This window comes from Oncorhynchus kisutch, linkage group LG18 (genome assembly GCF_002021735.2).
Source record: "Oncorhynchus kisutch isolate 150728-3 linkage group LG18, Okis_V2, whole genome shotgun sequence".
In the NCBI taxonomy this organism is placed as follows: Eukaryota; Metazoa; Chordata; class Actinopteri; order Salmoniformes; family Salmonidae; genus Oncorhynchus; species Oncorhynchus kisutch.
Window position 1 is genome coordinate 84,911,837 of NC_034191.2, and position 19,825 is coordinate 84,931,661.

The following is a 19,825-nucleotide window of genomic DNA, read 5'->3' on the forward strand; positions in this document are numbered from 1 at the left end:
GAGAGGTTGGCCGGGGATCACGGTGATCTAGACAGCTAGCCAGGCCATCGGCAGCAAGCCAGCATAGGATGGAGGTCTGCTGTTAGCCACCTCTTGCGTTCCGTCAGTAGATCAGTGTGGTTCCGTGTGGTAGAGGGGACCAATCCAAATCACACAACAACAACAAAAATAAAAACAATAGATATAGCCATAGAGGCCCAAGAAGAAAACATAATAATAATAATAATAAAAATAAAAAAATTGTCCGATTGTCTATTCAGATAGCAGCCGGTAAGACAGCTAACGGTTAGCAGGCCGCAGATGGGCGTTCAGGCAACGTCGCGACGGAGGAGCCAGCCGGACAACTCCTTCGGGTAGACAACGTCGGCAGTCCAGCCGTGAAGGCCCGGTGGGGCTCCGCGTAGGCAGCAAAACGGGTCCGGATAGGTGACTGCAGCCCAGGAGTGATTGACGGAGCTGGCTAGCTCCGGAATAATTGATGTTTGCTCCGGAATCGACGAAGGCCGATAGTCACACGGATAGCAGCTAGCTAGCTGTGAGATCCGGGTATGAATGTCCAGAGAGCAGTCGAAATCCAGGGACATGAGAGAAAAATTGGTCCGGTATGTTCCGTTCCGAGCCGCGCTGCGCCGTACAGAACTGGCGATAGATTTTCGAGCTAAAGGATAGCTGATGACCACAAACCGTGGTTAGCTGAATACTAACGATTTGCCAGTAAAGAAGCTAACTAGCTTCTGATTAGCTTCTGGCTAGTTTCAGGCTAGCTTGAGTTGAGTTTGAGTTTATTTTTATTTTTACAGGGACAGTGCACATTAATCAACATTTCAGTAAAAGTGCCGGTTTTAGCCAGCCGGCTAATTTTCAACCGCAGTCCCTGGGCAGGTTATTAAAAACAATTACAATATAGACAATAGCAACATAGAACAAGCAAGACATAGCATACAGACAGAGCAACATAGGACAAGCAAGACGTAGCATACAGACAGAGCAGCATAAAACAAAAAGCAGCAAGACAAAATTCATAAAAGCAACAAAGTGTTTCCACACCTCACAAGCTACAGACAACAGACAACATGGAGTGGCAACACACAGCTAGGGACCATGTTCACAAATCTGATTGACCTTTAGCCATGTCTTCAAGCATTTTGTGAAAGTGTGATATGTGGTGCAGTTATGTGTGTCTGATGGCAGTGTATTCCAGACATGGGAAGCTCTCACAGAGAATGCAGATTTACTAAAGGTGCTTTTCCTTAGGGGAACTATACAGTCACCTCTCATGGCAGACCTTGTGGATCTGCTGCCATATGTCTGGGTTTTCTGTTTAACAAAAATATTGAGTGGAGGGGGAGCCAGGCCATTGAGGATCTTGAATACAAGACATGCGTCGGTGTATTGCACAAGATTTTCCCAACTCAAGAGCTCATGCTTTCTAAGGATGTGACAATGATGATGGCTATTGGGCTTCCTATCAAGCACTTTGAGAGCCTGTTTGTAGACAGACTGAATAGGTTTTAATGTTGTACAGCAAGCTTGGGCCCAACTAGTCAAGCAGTATGTTAAGTGGGGGAGTATCATAGATTTGAAGTACAGTTTTGCTACCTCTGTAGTCAAACAATTTCGTATAAATCGGAAATTAGCTAGGTTGAATTTGGTTATTTGAATTACCTTTTTCACATGCTTTTTAAAAGAGAGGTTGGAATCAAGTATGATGCCAAGGTACTTAAAATCGGATACCACCTGGAGCCTCTCCCCTGACACATAGACATCTGACTCAGTAGCATCTGTTGCCCTCTTTGTGAAGAACATGCAAACAGTTTTTTTCACATTGAGATGCAAACACGAGTCACTGAGCCACTTTGTAACCTGGACCATTACAGTAGTGAGTTCTTGTGCAGCTTGTTGTTTGCTCTTTGCATGCACATATATCACTGTATCATCTGCATACATTTGAACTTCAGACCCAGTACAGACAGAAGGCAGATCATTAATGTACAGGCTGAACAGGAGGGGCCCCAGTATTGACCCTTGGGGCACGCCCACATCATAGCTACGAGTGGGCGACAGCTCATTGCTCACTCTGACACACTGAGTTCTGCCTTCAAGGTATGATTTCATCCATCTCAAGGCATCAGGGGAAAAGTTGAACTTGGACAATTTTGTGATGAGAATCTCATGGTTAACAGTATCAAAAGCCTTCCTTAGGTCCAGAAACACAGCCCCAACAGCACCCCCTTTGTCCATCTTGGACTTCACATTTTCCAGAAGAAAGCAGTTGGCCGTTTCTGTGGAGTGTTTCGCTCTGAAGCCAAACTGCATGGAGTGTAATGGGAAGGGGCTGTTGTTGAGGTGGGCAATCAGTTGTTCTGCTACACACTTTTCAACAACCTTTGACACCACAGGTAATATACTAATGGGCCTGTAGTTACTCACGTTAGCAGGGTCTCCTGATTTAAAGATGGCCGTTATTATGGCCGACTTCCATACCCTTGGAAACACACCGAGACCAATAGATGTGTTGGTGACCTTAGTAATGGGGCCAATGAGTGACTCTTTGTAGTTTTTAAGAAAGGTAGAGTCCATCCCAAACACATCTTTGGCTTTAGAGTTCTTTAGTGAGCTAATCACCTTGTTCACCTTTGACTCAGAAACCTCCCTTATGATGAAGACAGGTTGAGTGTCATTCACTAGCACTGAGCCCAAGAAACAAGTGGAGGGGTTCTGTGTCAGTACCCTGACAGAGTCAATAAAGTAGGAATTGAAGGCTATTGCTATTTCGACTGCATCCTGTGTTAGATTGTTATTCACCATGATTTCTAGTCTTTTTGCAGTGTTACTATGGTCTTTCCCTGTTAACTTTTTTAGAGTCTCCCATATCAATTTAGAATTTCCCTTTGCTTCACCAATTATGTTAATAAAAAAGTTTGCCTTGGCCTGTCTGATTTCTTTCATCGCCTTATTTCTCAACATGGTAAACCTACGTCTGTCATGCTCTAATTTAGATTTTAGGGCTATTTTTAGAGCATAATCTCGTTCTTTCATCAATTTCCAGATTTCTCCATTTAGCCAAGGAAGAGTGCTCTTTTGGCCAGGTTTGGATTTGATTTTCTTTAGGAAGCCATTTATTGTAGTCTGGATTGTGGATAGAAAAACCTGACTATCAGCTTCCACGTCTGTATAGGACAAGAGATCATTCCAGTTTATTCCCTTAATTGCTTTTTCAAAATGATTTAATTCACTCTTAGGTATTCTGAGTTGATCCGGCTTTCTAACAGTAGAGAGGTTAAACCTGCTCTTAGACAGCTTTCTGGCTATAAGTGTCAGATTATGATCAGACAGCCCAGTAACCATATTGAATGATTTAGTCACTCTCTCTGGTTTATTACTGAACACCAAATCAATCTGTGTTTTAGAGCAACAAGTCACCCTGGTTGGCCCTTTAACTAGCTGTGTAAGGTCAAAGGTATTAGTGATCCGTTTGAGGGTTTTCCTACAACACTTGTCTTCATAATTAATGTTAAAATCTCCCATTAAGATGACCTCTTTCCCAAAATCACATTCCCTAAGCATGGTATTAAACTGATCAAAAAACACACTTTTGGTGGAAGGTGGCCTATACATTCCAATGAGGGTAAAAGACATTTGGGGAGACAGTGTAACGTTCAGGCCGATACATTCTAGTTCATTATCACATGACCACTCAATTTGTTTACATCGGATATGTTCTTTAATGTAAATCATCACACCCCCTCCTCTTCCCTCAATCCTCTCTCTCCTGAAAACATTGTAGCCAGGCACAACCAAAGCAGCACATGGAGAGTGTTTATGAAGCCATGTCTCTGAGAGGCAGAGGAAGTCAAGGTTGGAGTCTGTGAGTAGATGTTGAATTTGATCACTTTTTGGAATGACACTACGAATGTTCAAGTGCCCCCCTAGTAGTCCCTTGGGCTTAGCTCGTGGGTCCCAGATGACTCGAGAGTGATTGACACATTGAAAAAAGTTACATTTTCTGTGTTTTCTGAAGGCTGGGTTTAGGCCGTTTTGTTTCGTTTTGATTAGGGGCAGTTCGGTAGCGCAATTAACAATCCCTCCCGCCTGCACTGGATGCGGGGAACTAATTAAAATAGCTTGCGTACCAGAAGCAGAGTCAGGGATCGCATATAGCGACTCTGGTATGTTTGAAGAGTCAAAATCTATCCTGGAACCGGGTGAGTCGAGAGAAACCATAGGACCATAGCACTCACCCACCTCCACTGCGGCGACGACCAGTGGACGAGGCCATCCACCGCTCTCCACTCCGGTGCGTATCACTGGCTCGGTGATATTGGGCCCAGGATTGAGTTGTACATCCCCGGAGAGCAGGAGGGTAGCGAACATGTAGTTTAACAGTTTCCGATAAATGTTGGACTTGTGTTTGTTACGCCTAAGCGGTTCAGTAGAATAAGGAGCGAGGTAGACTTGGCCATTATTCAGAACATTATGGTATGCTGTGTACTGTCCGCTCCCGTGGAACGGTGAACCAATGTGTTTGGTGTTGATATTCTCCGGTAGTAGACTGATTGTGTCATCCCAGCAAGGACGCACTGAGATTATCAGTAGAGCAGCTACAGAACTGACAATCATGGCAGAGTACTGGAGATAAAACACATAATTGCGCTTTAACTCTTTGCATGAGTTACTTAGCTGGGATCGGCGTACACCTGATGGTTTAGATAAAATTACAGCATTCGAATGAGAAGCGGCACCTGCCGCACCACCCTGTCTTCCGTCCGCCATTTTGTTGGAAGGTTTACCGTTGCCACTAGAGCTTCTTGGAGTTTCTGGCTAGCTTCTGGCTAGTTTCAGGCTAGCTTCTGGCTAGCTTCTGACTAGTTTCAGGCTAGCTTCTTGGAGTTTCTGGCTAGCTTCTTGGAGGATTACAGATTTGAGGTAAATAATACTTTTTTATAAATATAAATTGGTGAGGCGGGTTGCAGGAGAGTGTTTTGAAGATGAGTTGATGGAAAAAAAATATATATATGTGTAAATATATATATATATATACAGGACACGACAAGACTAGGACAAAAGACGTCTGAACTGCTATGCCACCTTGGTGTGGTGTGCTATAATATCTGCATTACAGTGAGGAGAGCAGAGCTCCAGCTGGCTATAATATCTGCATTACAGTGAGGAGAGCAGAGCTCTAGCTGGCTATAATATCTGCATTACATTGAGGAGAGCAGAGCTCTAGCAGGAAGCTGGCTATAATATCTGCATTACAGTGAGGAGAGCAGATCCCTAGCTGGCTATAATATCTGTATTACAGTGAGTAGAGCAGAGCTCTAGCTGGCTATAATATCTGTATTACAGTGAGTAGAGCTGCTGCAACAAAAATAGCTCAGATGTGCGATCACCTTTGAATGTTGTATGTACAGTACCAGTCAAAGGTTTGGACACATCTACTCATTCAATGGGTATATAATAGTGTAATAGTGAAGACATCAAAACTATGAAATAACACACAAAAATCTCAAATTTGGACTACCTCATCCGACCAGATTTGAACTCAAGGGCAGATGTCCACAGGTCTAATGTCCACAATGCTCGTGTTTCTTACAAGTCTCTTCTTCTTATTGGTGTCCTTTAGTAGTGGTTTCTGTGCAGCAAATCAACCATGAAGGCCTAATTCATGCAGTCTCCTCTTGAACAGTTGATGTTGAGATGTGTCTGTTACTTAAACTCTGTGAAGCATTTATTTGGGCTGCAATCTGAGGTGCAGTTAACTCTAATGAACTTATCCTCTGCAGCAAAGGTAACTCTGGGTCTTCCTTTCCTATGGCGGTTCTCATGAGAGCCAGTTTCATCATAGCGCTTGATGGTTTTTTGGACTGCACTTGAAGAAACGTTAAAAGTTCTTCAAATGTTCCACATTTACTGGCCTTCATGTCTTAAAGTAATGATGGACTGTCATTTCTCTTTGCTTATTTGAGCTGTTCTTGCCATAATAGAGACCTTGTCACAAAACAACTGATAGACACAAATGCATTAAGAAGGAAATCAATTCCACAAATGAACTTTTAACAAGGCACACCTGTTACTTGAAACGCATTCCAGGTGACTACCTCATGAAGCTGGTTGAGAGAATCTAGAGTGTGCAAAGCTGTCATCAAGTTAAAGGGTGGTTACTTTGAAGGATCTTAAATCTAAAATATATTTTGTCACGCCCTGACCATAGTAAGCTGTTTATTCTCTATGTTGGTTGGGGCGTGATAGTGACTAGGGTGGGTCATCTAGGTGAATATTTCTATGGTGGCCTGATATGGTTCCCAATCAGAGACAGCTGTTTATCGTTGTCTCTGATTGGGGATCATATTTTGGTAGCCATTTTCCCCATTGTTAGTTGTGGGATCTTGTCTACAGATATTTGACTCCAGTAGCTTCACGTTTTGTTTGGTATTTTGTTGTTTTTGTTCGGTGTTCATTTAATAAAGTAATATGTATGCCTATCACGCTGCACCTTGGTCCACTTATTACGAAGATCATGACATATTTTGATTTAAGACTTTTTTGGTTACTACATGATTCCATATGTGTAATTTCATAGTTTTTAGCTCTACACTATTATTCTACAATGTAAAAAATAGTAAATCTTGGTAATGTTCTCTAGTTGTGCTGTGATTGGCTCAGTGTTCTGTCACTCATGGGGACACTATGTCACCGCAAAAAATGATGGTGATGATGATGTGATGATCACACCTACACACCAGCGTGGTCTCATAGACACAACATAATAAATAACATAAAAGTTCTTCTGGGACAATCAAATTAATATGATATGTTATGTTTAGTATGCTTATGTAAAGGCAAAAAATTCAAGTAGGGTGTTAGTTGGGATGGATGGGTGGGTGTTGAAGTATAATGCTAACTTCTAGCAACCCACAGGTTGTATGTTTGATGCTCATTAAGGACAACTTTAGTATTTTTGCTAATTCGCAACTTTTCAACTACTTACAACTTTTAAGCTACTTTGCAACAACTTAGCATGTTAGCTAGTCCTTTCCAAAAACCTAACATTAAGAATTTTAGCTAAACGTAAACCTAAACTTAACCTTAACCTAACGTTAGCCTCCTAGCTAGAATTCTTAACATATCATACGCTTTGCAAATAAATTTGTAACATATTGTACATTTTGCAGGTAGCCTAGTGGTTAGAGCGTTGTGCCAGTAACCAAAAGATCGAATCCCTGAGCTGACAAGCTAAACATCTGTCCTTCTGCCCCCGAACAAGGCAGTTAACCCACTCTTCCAAGGCTGTCATTGAAAATAAGAATGTGTTCTTAACTGACTTGCCTAGTTAAATATCATAGGTGATGGACAAAAAATTAATACATACCATATGAAACCTAATGTATATAAATTGAGTGTATCGGGAATTTACATGCAGAATAACACTAAATTCTCTGAGACCAGGTTGGACACACACATCCCCATCCCCCCAACCCATGGTAGTTGGTGACATTTTTCGTAGTGTTGGTCTTGGTGTGTAATGTTTTGAGAGGGGAGAGACGCTGTAGCTTACTTCTTCCATCGGTTCCAGCCATTCTTTCACTCGCGCCCATCTAACGTCAGTGGAGAACTTCTCGTGTCTCGCACACAGACACCTTGTCTGTTAAAGACGCGCAGCATCCACTCCACGGGAAGATGGAGAAACGGCAAGCACAGTTCTCCAGATTTACAGAACAAGAAAAATCAAGGAATTCTGTCATTTAGGATGCAAATAGTGCTTTTCCGTCGATAGGAACTTCTTTTAGGGAAAGGGTAAGTGATATTTCACATTTTTACAGAATATTATTTTATTCGTTTTTGAATAATATAATTGTGCACTGGATATGTAGTTCTGTTTGACCAGACCTATGGCGATAGGCTACTCTATACTGCCACAACATTATTACATTATGTTATAATGACAGGCTTTCTCAGGAAATTGACATATTTTAGATTTATATATTGTTGCAGACAAACCGGAACGTTAGAAACGGGCACACGTTGACGTCAAATGTTAACGAATTGCGCACGAGTAGTCTGCATGCGTAAATATCAAAAGTATTGCCACTCTGTCATTTGAAGCTTTATGCGTGTAGTTTATAGTAATGTAATACAAAAAATTGTATTAGGAAAATATTTATTCTGAGATTATTTGATTGTGAATCGAGATTGGTTCAAGGTTGGTTCCGTTACTTATCCAAGAACTCCCGGATGAAATTGGGATTTCTCCCTTTTCCTACGTTTGATTATGAATTCTACCCTCTCAAAGTACCACTTTTTCCTCGAGCAAATTGTGTTTTGCGAGGGTTTCCACCTAAATGAATAAATACCTTTTAAACTCGTCAAGCTTTTCCAGACATAGTCTTTTCAACAGCCATTAGGCTACTTGAAATATAAAGCAAATCAGTTATTTTTGACTTATAATAATCAAATATGTGAATGTTTGACCAGAAGGCAATGTATCAGAGATGAGAGAGTAGTGGTAGTGGAGTGAGGGAGATATAGAGAGACAGAGGGAGAGAGACAGAGATATATAGAGACAGAGGGAGAGAGACAGAGATATATAGAGACAGAGGTGATGTGGTTGGGGGGTTTGTCAGATAGGAAGGCACATATCTCTGCCCCTGCCCCCTTGTGGTAGGAATTGAGATTACAGAGTGTTGGCCAGACTTCCAGTTTGGTATAGCCAAGGAGGGCTTCTCATTCTCTAGCTGTTAATCCATTATTATCAAGAGTTGGGCTGCATGGGGCTGGAAACCACCACCTTGGGGCGGGAGAAATAGCTTACAGCTAAAGCGGATTTCTGTTAGAAATCGTAATGGATGTTCATTTGGTCATTGGTCATGGGGAAGGTATTGGTATTGGTCATGGGTATTGGTATTGGTCATGGGTATTGGTATTGGTCATGGGTATTGGTATTGGTCATGAGTATTGGTCATGGGTAAGGTATTGGTCATGGGGAAGGTATTGGTATTGGTCATGGGTATTGGTATTGGTATTGGGTATTGGTATTGGTCATGGGGAAGGTATTGGTCATGGGTATTGGTATTGGTCATGGGTATTGGTATTGGTCATGGGGAAGGTATTGGTCATGGGTATTGGTATTGGTATTGGTCATGGGTATTGGGTATTGGTCATGGGTATTGGTATTGGTATTGGTCATGGGTAATGGTATTGGTATTGGTCATGGGTATTGGTATTGGTCATGGGTAATGGTCATGGGTATTGGTATTGGTCATGGGTATTGGTATTGATCATGGGTATTGGTATTGGTCATGGGTATTGGTATTGATAATGGGTATTGGTATTGGTCATGGGTAATGGTCATGGGTATTGGTACTGGTCATGGGTATTGGTACTGGTCATGGGTATTGGTATTGGTCATGGGTATTGGTATTGGTCATGGGTATTGGTATTGGTCATGGGTATTGGTATTAGTCATGGGTATTGGTATTGGTCATGGGGAAGGTATTGGTCATGGGTATTGGTATTGGTCATGGGTATTGGTATTGGTCATGGGTATTGGTATTGGTCATGGGTAATGGTCATGGGTATTGGTCATGGGTATTGGTATTGGTCATGGGTAATGGTATTGGTCATGGGGAAGGTATTGGTCATGGGGAAGGTATTGGTCATGGGTATTGGTATTGGTCATGGGTAATGGTATTGGTCATGGGTATTGGTCATGGGGAAGGTATTGGTCATGGGTATTGGTATTGGTATTGGTCATGGGGAAGGTATTGGTATTGGGTATTGGTATTGGACATGGGGAAGTTATTGGTCATGGGTATTGGTTTGGTCATGGGTATTGGTATTGGGTATTGGTATTGGTATTGGTCATGGGTATTGGTATTGGTATTGGTCATGGGTATTGGTATTGGTCATGGGTATTGGTATTGGTCATGGGTATTGGTATTGGTCATGGGTATTGGTATTGGTATTGGTCATGGGTATTGGTATTGGTATTGGTATTGGTCATGGGTATTGGTATTGGTCATGGGTATTGGTATTGGTCATGGGTATTGGTATTGGTATTGGTCATGGGGAAGGTATTGGTCATGGGTATTGGTATTGGTCATGGGTATTGGTATTGGTCATAGGTATTGGTATTGGTCATGGGGAGGGTATTGGTCATGGGGAAGGTATTGGTCATGGGGAAGGTATTGGTCATGGGGAAGGTATTGGTCATGGGTATTGGTATTGGTCATGGGGAAGGTATTGGTCATGGGGAAGGTATTGGTCATGGGGAAGGTATTGGTCATGGGTTTTGGTATTGGTCATGGGGAAGGTATTGGTCATGGGGAAGGTATTGGTCATGGGGAAGGTATTGGTCATGGGTATTGGTATTGGTCATGGGTATTGGTATTGGTCATGGGGAAGGTATTGGTCATGGGGAAGGTATTGGTCATGGGTATTGGTATTGGTCATGGGTATTGGTATTGGTCATGGGGAAGGTATTGGTCATGGGGAAGGTATTGGTCATGGGTAATGGTATTGGTCATGGAGAAGGTATTGGTCATGGGGAAGGTATTGGTCATGGGTATTGGTATTGGTCATGGGGAAGGTATTAGTCATGGGGAAGGTATTGGTCATGGGTAATGTTATTGGTCATGGGGAAGGTATTGGTCATGGGGAAGGTATTGGTCATGGGTATTGGTCATGGGGAAGGTATTGGTATTGGTCATGGGGAAGGTATTAGTCATGGGGAAGGTTTTGGTATTGGTGATGGGGAAGGTACTGGTCATGGGTATTGGTATTGGTCATCGGGAAGGTATTGGTCATGGGGAAGGTATTGGTATTGGTCATGGGGAAGGTATTGGTCATGGGGAAGGTATTGGTCATGGGTATTGGTATTGATCATGGGGAAGGTATTGGTCGTGGGTATTGGTATTGGTCATGGGTATTGGTATTGGTCATGGGGAAGGTATTGGTCATGGGTATTCGTATTGGTCATGAGGAAGGTATTGGTATTGGTCATGGGGAAGGTATTGGTCATGGGGTATTTTGAGTTCCAATATCTTCCAAATGTCCAGGGTTCAGAGGAATACCACTGGTTATGGGTAGGAGAGCAGGAAACTGGTCTGAGAGCTCTGTTGGAGGTTTCATTTTGTTGGGATGTTTCATGTCTACAGATTGTCACGCCCTGGTCTTAGTATTTTGTGTTTTCTATATTTATTTGGTCAGGCCAGGGTGTGACATGGGTTTATTTTGTGTTCGTTGTCTCTGATTGGGAACCATATTTAGGCAGCCATATTCTTTGAGTGTTTGGTGGGTGATTGTTCCTGTCTCTGTGTTAGTTGTCACCAGATAGGCTGTATAGGTTTTCACATTCCGTTTCTTGTTTTTGTTTTGTTCGTGTTTTTCCGTTATTAAACATGTATCAAAATTACCACGCTGCATTTTGGTCCGACTCTCCTTTCAGATGTAGGATGTTAATTTGAGCCAGTTTGTTGCCGAAGAAAAATAATCCCACAGCAACAGGAAATGTAAATTATTATGTTGATTATAATTAATGGACATTTTTGTATGGGTTGATACATTTTTTCGTTAGTGCAAATCAAGTCAAATTTAAAATTAGAATCACAAACTTTAGAAGCCTATTTAAACCTCAAATACACTACACACTTGGATTTCCCACTGTGCAAGAAAATGTTCAGCAACAAAAGAGTGATCAAATTAAGATCCTCCATCTGCAGTATGGGGGTGGATGGAACTGAGCATCCCACAAGGAGAGGATTCATAATTCCAGTTAGTATATAATGTATTATAAGACCAAGGATAGGTCTGCTGTGTTTTGTTGTACTAAACACAATGTATTTCGATTCTTACAAGACATCTAGAAATGTTTCTTATCATTAGATAGTAGAACATTTGAATATCATTTGTACTCTCCAGCCCCATTCCCTCTCTGTTCTCTGTGTAGTTATTATTAGTAGGCTAGGGTAGTGCACGGCAGGCTAGTGCACGGCAGCATGCATCGAGCTGTCATTCCCCTCCCTAGGGGTGGCACCTTTTGGGGCGCTCAGTCAAGCAGCTAAAAGGGAAACATCATGTGACTCATTTAACTGTGTAATTATGTCTCTGGTCCAAGATGGAGGGTAGAGAGAAGAGTCCCCCCTCCCCTATAGCATCATCACAGCCTGCTTCATTACATTACCCCTCTCTCTGTGCCTCAGCTGAGCTAGCGCTGCTTGGATATATAGGAAATAGACATGAGACCACACAAGAGAAAGAGAAGGTGAGAGAAGAGGGGAGAAGTGTGTGTGTGTGAGAGAGAGAGATACAGAGAGAGAGAGACAGGGACAGAAAAGGAGATCACTGAGGCAGTGAGTTATGAATTATGTAAGTGTTTCATCAGTGGGAAGACCTCTGTCTTTCTATGGTATTTCTCCCTTTGCTGTTTCTCTCCAAGACCGCACAATGTATTCACATTTTAGATTTAAAAAAAACATTTTCGTCTGGCTTCTTTATTTCTTGTGAATTGTTCCATAAACAATCATGTTTTTAACATTTCAGATACATTATTTGATATCACTCAATAAATAGTATATTACCACCAGTCAGTATATTACCACCAGTCAGTATATTACTACCAGTATATTACCACCAGTCAGTATATTACTACCAGTATATTACCACCAGTCAGTATATTACCACCAGTATATTACTACCAGTCAGTATATTACCACCAGTCAGTATATTACCACCAGTATATTACTACCAGTCAGTATATTACCACTAGTCAGTATATTACTACCAGTCAGGATATTACCACCAGTCAGTATATTACCACCAGTCAGTATATTATTACCAGTCAGTATATTACCACCAGTCAGTATATTACCACCAGTATATTACTACCAGTCAGTATATTACTACCAGTCAGTATATTACTACCAGTCAGTATATTACTACCAGTCAGTATATTACTACCAGTCAGTATATTACTACCAGTCAGTATATTACCACCAGTCAGTATATTACCACCAGTATATTACTACCAGTATATTACTACCAGTCAGTATATTACCACCAGTCAGTATATTACCACCAGTCAGTATATTACCACCAGTATATTACTACCAGTATATTACTACCAGTCAGTATATTACCACCAGTCAGTATATTACTACCAGTCAGTATATTACCACCAGTCAGTATATTTCCACCAGTCAGTATATTACCACCAGCCAGTATATTACTACCAGTCAGTATATTACCATCAGTATATTACTACCAGTATATTACCACCAGTATATTACTACCAGTCAGTATATTACCACTAGTCAGTATATTACTACCAGTCAGGATATTACCACTAGTCAGTATATTACTACCAGTCAGTATATTACCACCAGTCAGTATATTACCACCAGTCAGTATATTACTACCAGTCAGTATATTACCACCAGTCAGTATATTACCACCAGTATATTACTACCAGTCAGTATATTACTACCAGTCAGTATATTACCACCAGTCAGTATATTACCACCAGTATATTACTACCAGTATATTACTACCAGTCAGTATATTACCACCAGTCAGTATATTACCACCAGTCAGTATATTACCACCAGTATATTACTACCAGTATATTACTACCAGTCAGTATATTACCACCAGTCAGTATATTACTACCAGTCAGTATATTACCACCAGTCAGTATATTTCCACCAGTCAGTATATTACCACCAGCCAGTATATTACTACCAGTCAGTATATTACCATCAGTATATTACTACCAGTATATTACCACCAGTATATTACTACCAGTCAGTATATTACCACTAGTCAGTATATTACTACCAGTCAGGATATTACCACTAGTCAGTATATTACTACCAGTCAGTATATTACCACCAGTCAGTATATTACCACCAGTCAGTATATTACTACCAGTCAGTATATTACCACCAGTCAGTATATTACCACCAGTATATTACTACCAGTCAGTATATTACTACCAGTCAGTATATTACTACCAGTCAGTATATTACTACCAGTCAGTATATTACCACCAGTCAGTATATTACCACCAGTATATTACTACCAGTATATTACTACCAGTCAGTATATTACCACCAGTCAGTATATTACCACCAGTATATTACTACCAGTATATTACTACCAGTCAGTATATTACCACCAGTCAGTATATTACCACCAGTATATTACTACCAGTATATTACTACCAGTCAGTATATTACCACCAGTCAGTATATTACTACCAGTCAGTATATTACCACCAGTCAGTATATTTCCACCAGTCAGTATATTACCACCAGCCAGTATATTACTACCAGTCAGTATATTACCATCAGTATATTACTACCAGTATATTACCACCAGTCAGTATATTACCACCAGTCAGTATATTACTACCAGTCAGTATATTACCATCAGTATATTACTACCAGTATATTACCACAGTCAGTATATTACCACCAGTCAGTATATTACCACCAGTATATTACCACCAGTCAGTATATTACCACCAGTCAGTATATTACCACCAGTCAGTATATTACTACCAGTATACTACCATCAGTCAGTATATTACCACCAGTATATTACTACCAGTCAGTATATTACCACCAGTCAGTATATTACCACCAGTCAGTATATTACCACCAGTATATTACCACCAGTATATTACCATCAGTCAGTATATTACCACCAGTCAGTATATTACCACCAGTATATTACTACCAGTATATTACTACCAGTATATTACCACCAGTATATTACCACCAGTATATACCATCAGTCAGTATATTACTACCAGTATATTACCGTCAGTATATTACCACCAGTATATTACCACCAGTATATTACCACCAGTATATTACTACCAGTCAGTATATTACCACCAGTATATTACTACCAGTATATTACTACCAGTCAGTATATTACCGCCAGTATATTACCACCAGTCAGTATATTACCACCAGTCAGTATATTACCACCAGTATATTACTACCAGTCAGTATATTACCACCAGTATATTACCATCAGTCAGTATATTACCACCAGTCAGTATATTACCACCAGTATATTACTACCAGTATATTACTACCAGTATATTACCACCAGTATATTACTACCAGTATATTACTACCAGTATAATACTACCAGTCAGTATATTACCACCAGTATATTACCACCAGTATATTACCACCAGTATATTACTACCAGTCAGTATATTACCACCAGTCAGTATATTACCACCAGTCAGTATATTACCACCAGTATATTACCACCAGTATATTACCATCAGTCAGTATATTACCACCAGTCAGTATATTACCACCAGTATATTACTACCAGTATATTACTACCAGTATATTACCACCAGTATATTGCCACCAGTATATTACCATCAGTCAGTATATTACCACCAGTATATTACTACCAGTATATTACCACCAGTATATTACTACCAGTATATTACTACCAGTCAGTATATTACCACCAGTATATTACCGTCAGTATATTACCACCAGTATATTACCACCAGTATATTACCACCAGTATATTACTACCAGTAAGTATATTACCACCAGTATATTACCACCAGTATATTACCATCAGTCAGTATATTACCACCAGTATATTACTACCAGTATATTACCACCAGTATATTGCTACCAGTATATTACCACCAGTATATTACCACCAGTATATTACCACCAGTATATTACTACCAGTCAGTATATTACCACCAGTATATTACCATCAGTATATTACTACCAGTCAGTATATTACCACCAGTATATTACCACCAGTCAGTATATTACTACCAGTCAGTATATTACCACCAGTATATTACTACCAGTCAATATATTACCACCAGTATATTACCATCAGTCAGTATATTACCACCAGTCAGTATATTACCACCAGTATATTACTACCAGTATATTACCACCAGTATATTACTACCAGTATATTACTACCAGTATAATACTACCAGTCAGTATATTACCACCAGTATATTACCACCAGTATATTACTACCAGTATAATACTACCAGTCAGTATATTACCACCAGTATATTACCACCAGTATATTACTACCAGTATATTACTACCAGTCATTATATTACCACCAGTATATTACCACCAGTATATTACGACCAGTATATTACTACCAGTCAGTATATTACCACCAGTATATTACTACCAGTATATTACTACCAGTCAGTATATTACCGCCAGTATATTACCACCAGTCAGTATATTACCACCAGTCAGTATATTACCACCAGTATATTACTACCAGTCAGTATATTACCATCAGTCAGTATATTACCACCAGTCAGTATATTACCACCAGTATATTACTACCAGTATATTACTACCAGTATATTACCACCAGTATATTACTACCAGTATATTACCACCAGTATATTACTACCAGTATAATACTACCAGTCAGTATATTACCACCAGTATATTACCACCAGTATATTACCACCAGTATATTACTACCAGTCAGTATATTACCACCAGTCAGTATATTTCCACCAGTCAGTATATTACCACCAGCCAGTATATTACTACCAGTCAGTATATTACCATCAGTATATTACTACCAGTATATTACCACCAGTCAGTATATTACCACCAGTCAGTATATTACTACCAGTCAGTATATTACCATCAGTATATTACTACCAGTATATTACCACAGGCAGTATATTACCACCAGTCAGTATATTACCAACCCAGTATATTACCACCAGTCAGGTCAGTATATTACCACCAGTCAGTATATTACTACCAGTATACTACCATCAGTCAGTATATTACCACCAGTATATTACTACCAGTCAGTATATTACCACCAGTCAGTATATTACCACCAGTCAGTATATTACCACCAGTCAGTATATTACCACCAGTATATTACTACCAGTATATTACCACCAGTATATTACTACCAGTCAGTATATTACCACCAGTCAGTATATTACCACCAGTCAGTATATTACCACCAGTATATTACCACCAGTATATTACCATCAGTCAGTATATTACCACCAGTCAGTATATTACCACCAGTATATTACTACCAGTATATTACTACCAGTATATTACCACCAGTATATTGCCACCAGTATATTACCATCAGTCAGTATATTACCACCAGTATATTACTACCAGTATATTACCACCAGTATATTACTACCAGTATATTACTACCAGTCAGTATATTACCACCAGTATATTACCGTCAGTATATTACCACCAGTATATTACCACCAGTATATTACCACCAGTATATTACTACCAGTAAGTATATTACCACCAGTATATTACCACCAGTATATTACCATCAGTCAGTATATTACCACCAGTATATTACTACCAGTATATTACCACCAGTATATTGCTACCAGTATATTACCACCAGTATATTACCACCAGTATATTACCACCAGTATATTACTACCAGTCAGTATATTACCACCAGTATATTACCATCAGTATATTACTACCAGTCAGTATATTACCACCAGTATATTACCACCAGTCAGTATATTACTACCAGTCAGTATATTACCACCAGTATATTACTACCAGTCAATATATTACCACCAGTATATTACCATCAGTCAGTATATTACCACCAGTCAGTATATTACCACCAGTATATTACTACCAGTATATTACCACCAGTATATTACTACCAGTATATTACTACCAGTATAATACTACCAGTCAGTATATTACCACCAGTATATTACACCAGTATATTACTACCAGTATAATACTACCAGTCAGTATATTACCACCAGTATATTACCACCAGTATATTACTACCAGTATATTACTACCAGTCATTATATTACCACCAGTATATTACCACCAGTATATTACGACCAGTATATTACTACCAGTCAGTATATTACCACCAGTATATTACTACCAGTATATTACTACCAGTCAGTATATTACCGCCAGTATATTACCACCAGTCAGTATATTACCACCAGTCAGTATATTACCACCAGTATATTACTACCAGTCAGTATATTACCATCAGTCAGTATATTACCACCAGTCAGTATATTACCACCAGTATATTACTACCAGTATATTACTACCAGTATATTACCACCAGTATATTACTACCAGTATATTACCACCAGTATATTACTACCAGTATAATACTACCAGTCAGTATATTACCACCAGTATATTACCACCAGTATATTACCACCAGTATATTACTACCAGTCAGTATATTACCACCAGTCAGTATATTTCCACCAGTCAGTATATTACCACCAGCCAGTATATTACTACCAGTCAGTATATTACCATCAGTATATTACTACCAGTATATTACCACCAGTCAGTATATTACCACCAGTCAGTATATTACTACCAGTCAGTATATTACCATCAGTATATTACTACCAGTATATTACCACAGGCAGTATATTACCACCAGTCAGTATATTACCACCAGTATATTACCACCAGTCAGTATATTACCACCAGTCAGTATATTACCACCAGTCAGTATATTACTACCAGTATACTACCATCAGTCAGTATATTACCACCAGTATATTACTACCAGTCAGTATATTACCACCAGTCAGTATATTACCACCAGTCAGTATATTACCACCAGTCAGTATATTACCACCAGTATATTACTACCAGTATATTACTACCAGTATATTACCACCAGTATATTACCACCAGTATATTACCACCAGTATATTACCACCAGTATATTATATTACCACCAGTATATTACTACCAGTCAGTATATTACCACCAGTATATTACCACCAGTATATTACCATCAGTCAGTATATTACCACCTGTATATTACTACCAGTTTATTACCACCAGTATATTGCCACCAGTATATTACCACCAGTATATTACTACCAGTATATTACTACCAGTCAGTATATTACCACCAGTATATTACCGTCAGTATATTACCACCAGTATATTACCACCAGTATATTACCACCAGTATATTACTACCGGTAAGTATATTACCACCAGTATATTACCACCAGTATATTACCATCAGTCAGTATATTACCACCAGTATATTACTACCAGTATATTACCACCAGTATATTGCTACCAGTATATTACCACCAGTATATTACCACCAGTATATTACCACCAGTATATTACTACCAGTCAGTATATTACCACCAGTATATTACCATCAGTATATTACTACCAGTCAGTATATTACCACCAGTATATTACCACCAGTCAGTATATTACTACCAGTCAGTATATTACCACCAGTATATTACTACCAGTCAATATATTACCACCAGTATATTACCATCAGTCAGTATATTACCACCAGTCAGTATATTACCACCAGTATATTACTACCAGTATATTACCACCAGTATATTACTACCAGTATATTACTACCAGTATAATACTACCAGTCAGTATATTACCACCAGTATATTACCACCAGTATATTACTACCAGTATAATACTACCAGTCAGTATATTACCACCAGTATATTACCACCAGTATATTACTACCAGTATATACTACCAGTCATTATATTACCACCAGTATATTACCACCAGTATATTACGACCAGTATATTACTACCAGTCAGTATATTACCACCAGTATATTACTACCAGTATATTACTACCAGTCAGTATATTACCGCCAGTATATTACCACCAGTCAGTATATTACCACCAGTCAGTATATTACCACCAGTATATTACTACCAGTCAGTATATTACCATCAGTCAGTATATTACCACCAGTCAGTATATTA

General features: G+C 39.4%; 1 protein-coding gene across 1 annotated transcript in view; it reads left to right on the forward strand.

The window, feature by feature from the left end:
- The first annotated feature begins 7,511 nt into the window (after positions 1 to 7,511).
- Positions 7,512 to 19,825, forward strand: part of LOC109887172 (solute carrier family 35 member G2-like) — a 90,428-nt gene continuing 78,114 nt past the window's right edge. The window contains exon 1 of the mRNA XM_031795270.1: positions 7,512 to 7,797. The gene's annotated coding sequence lies outside the window, so the exon portion shown is untranslated. The remainder of the gene's footprint in view (positions 7,798 to 19,825) is intronic.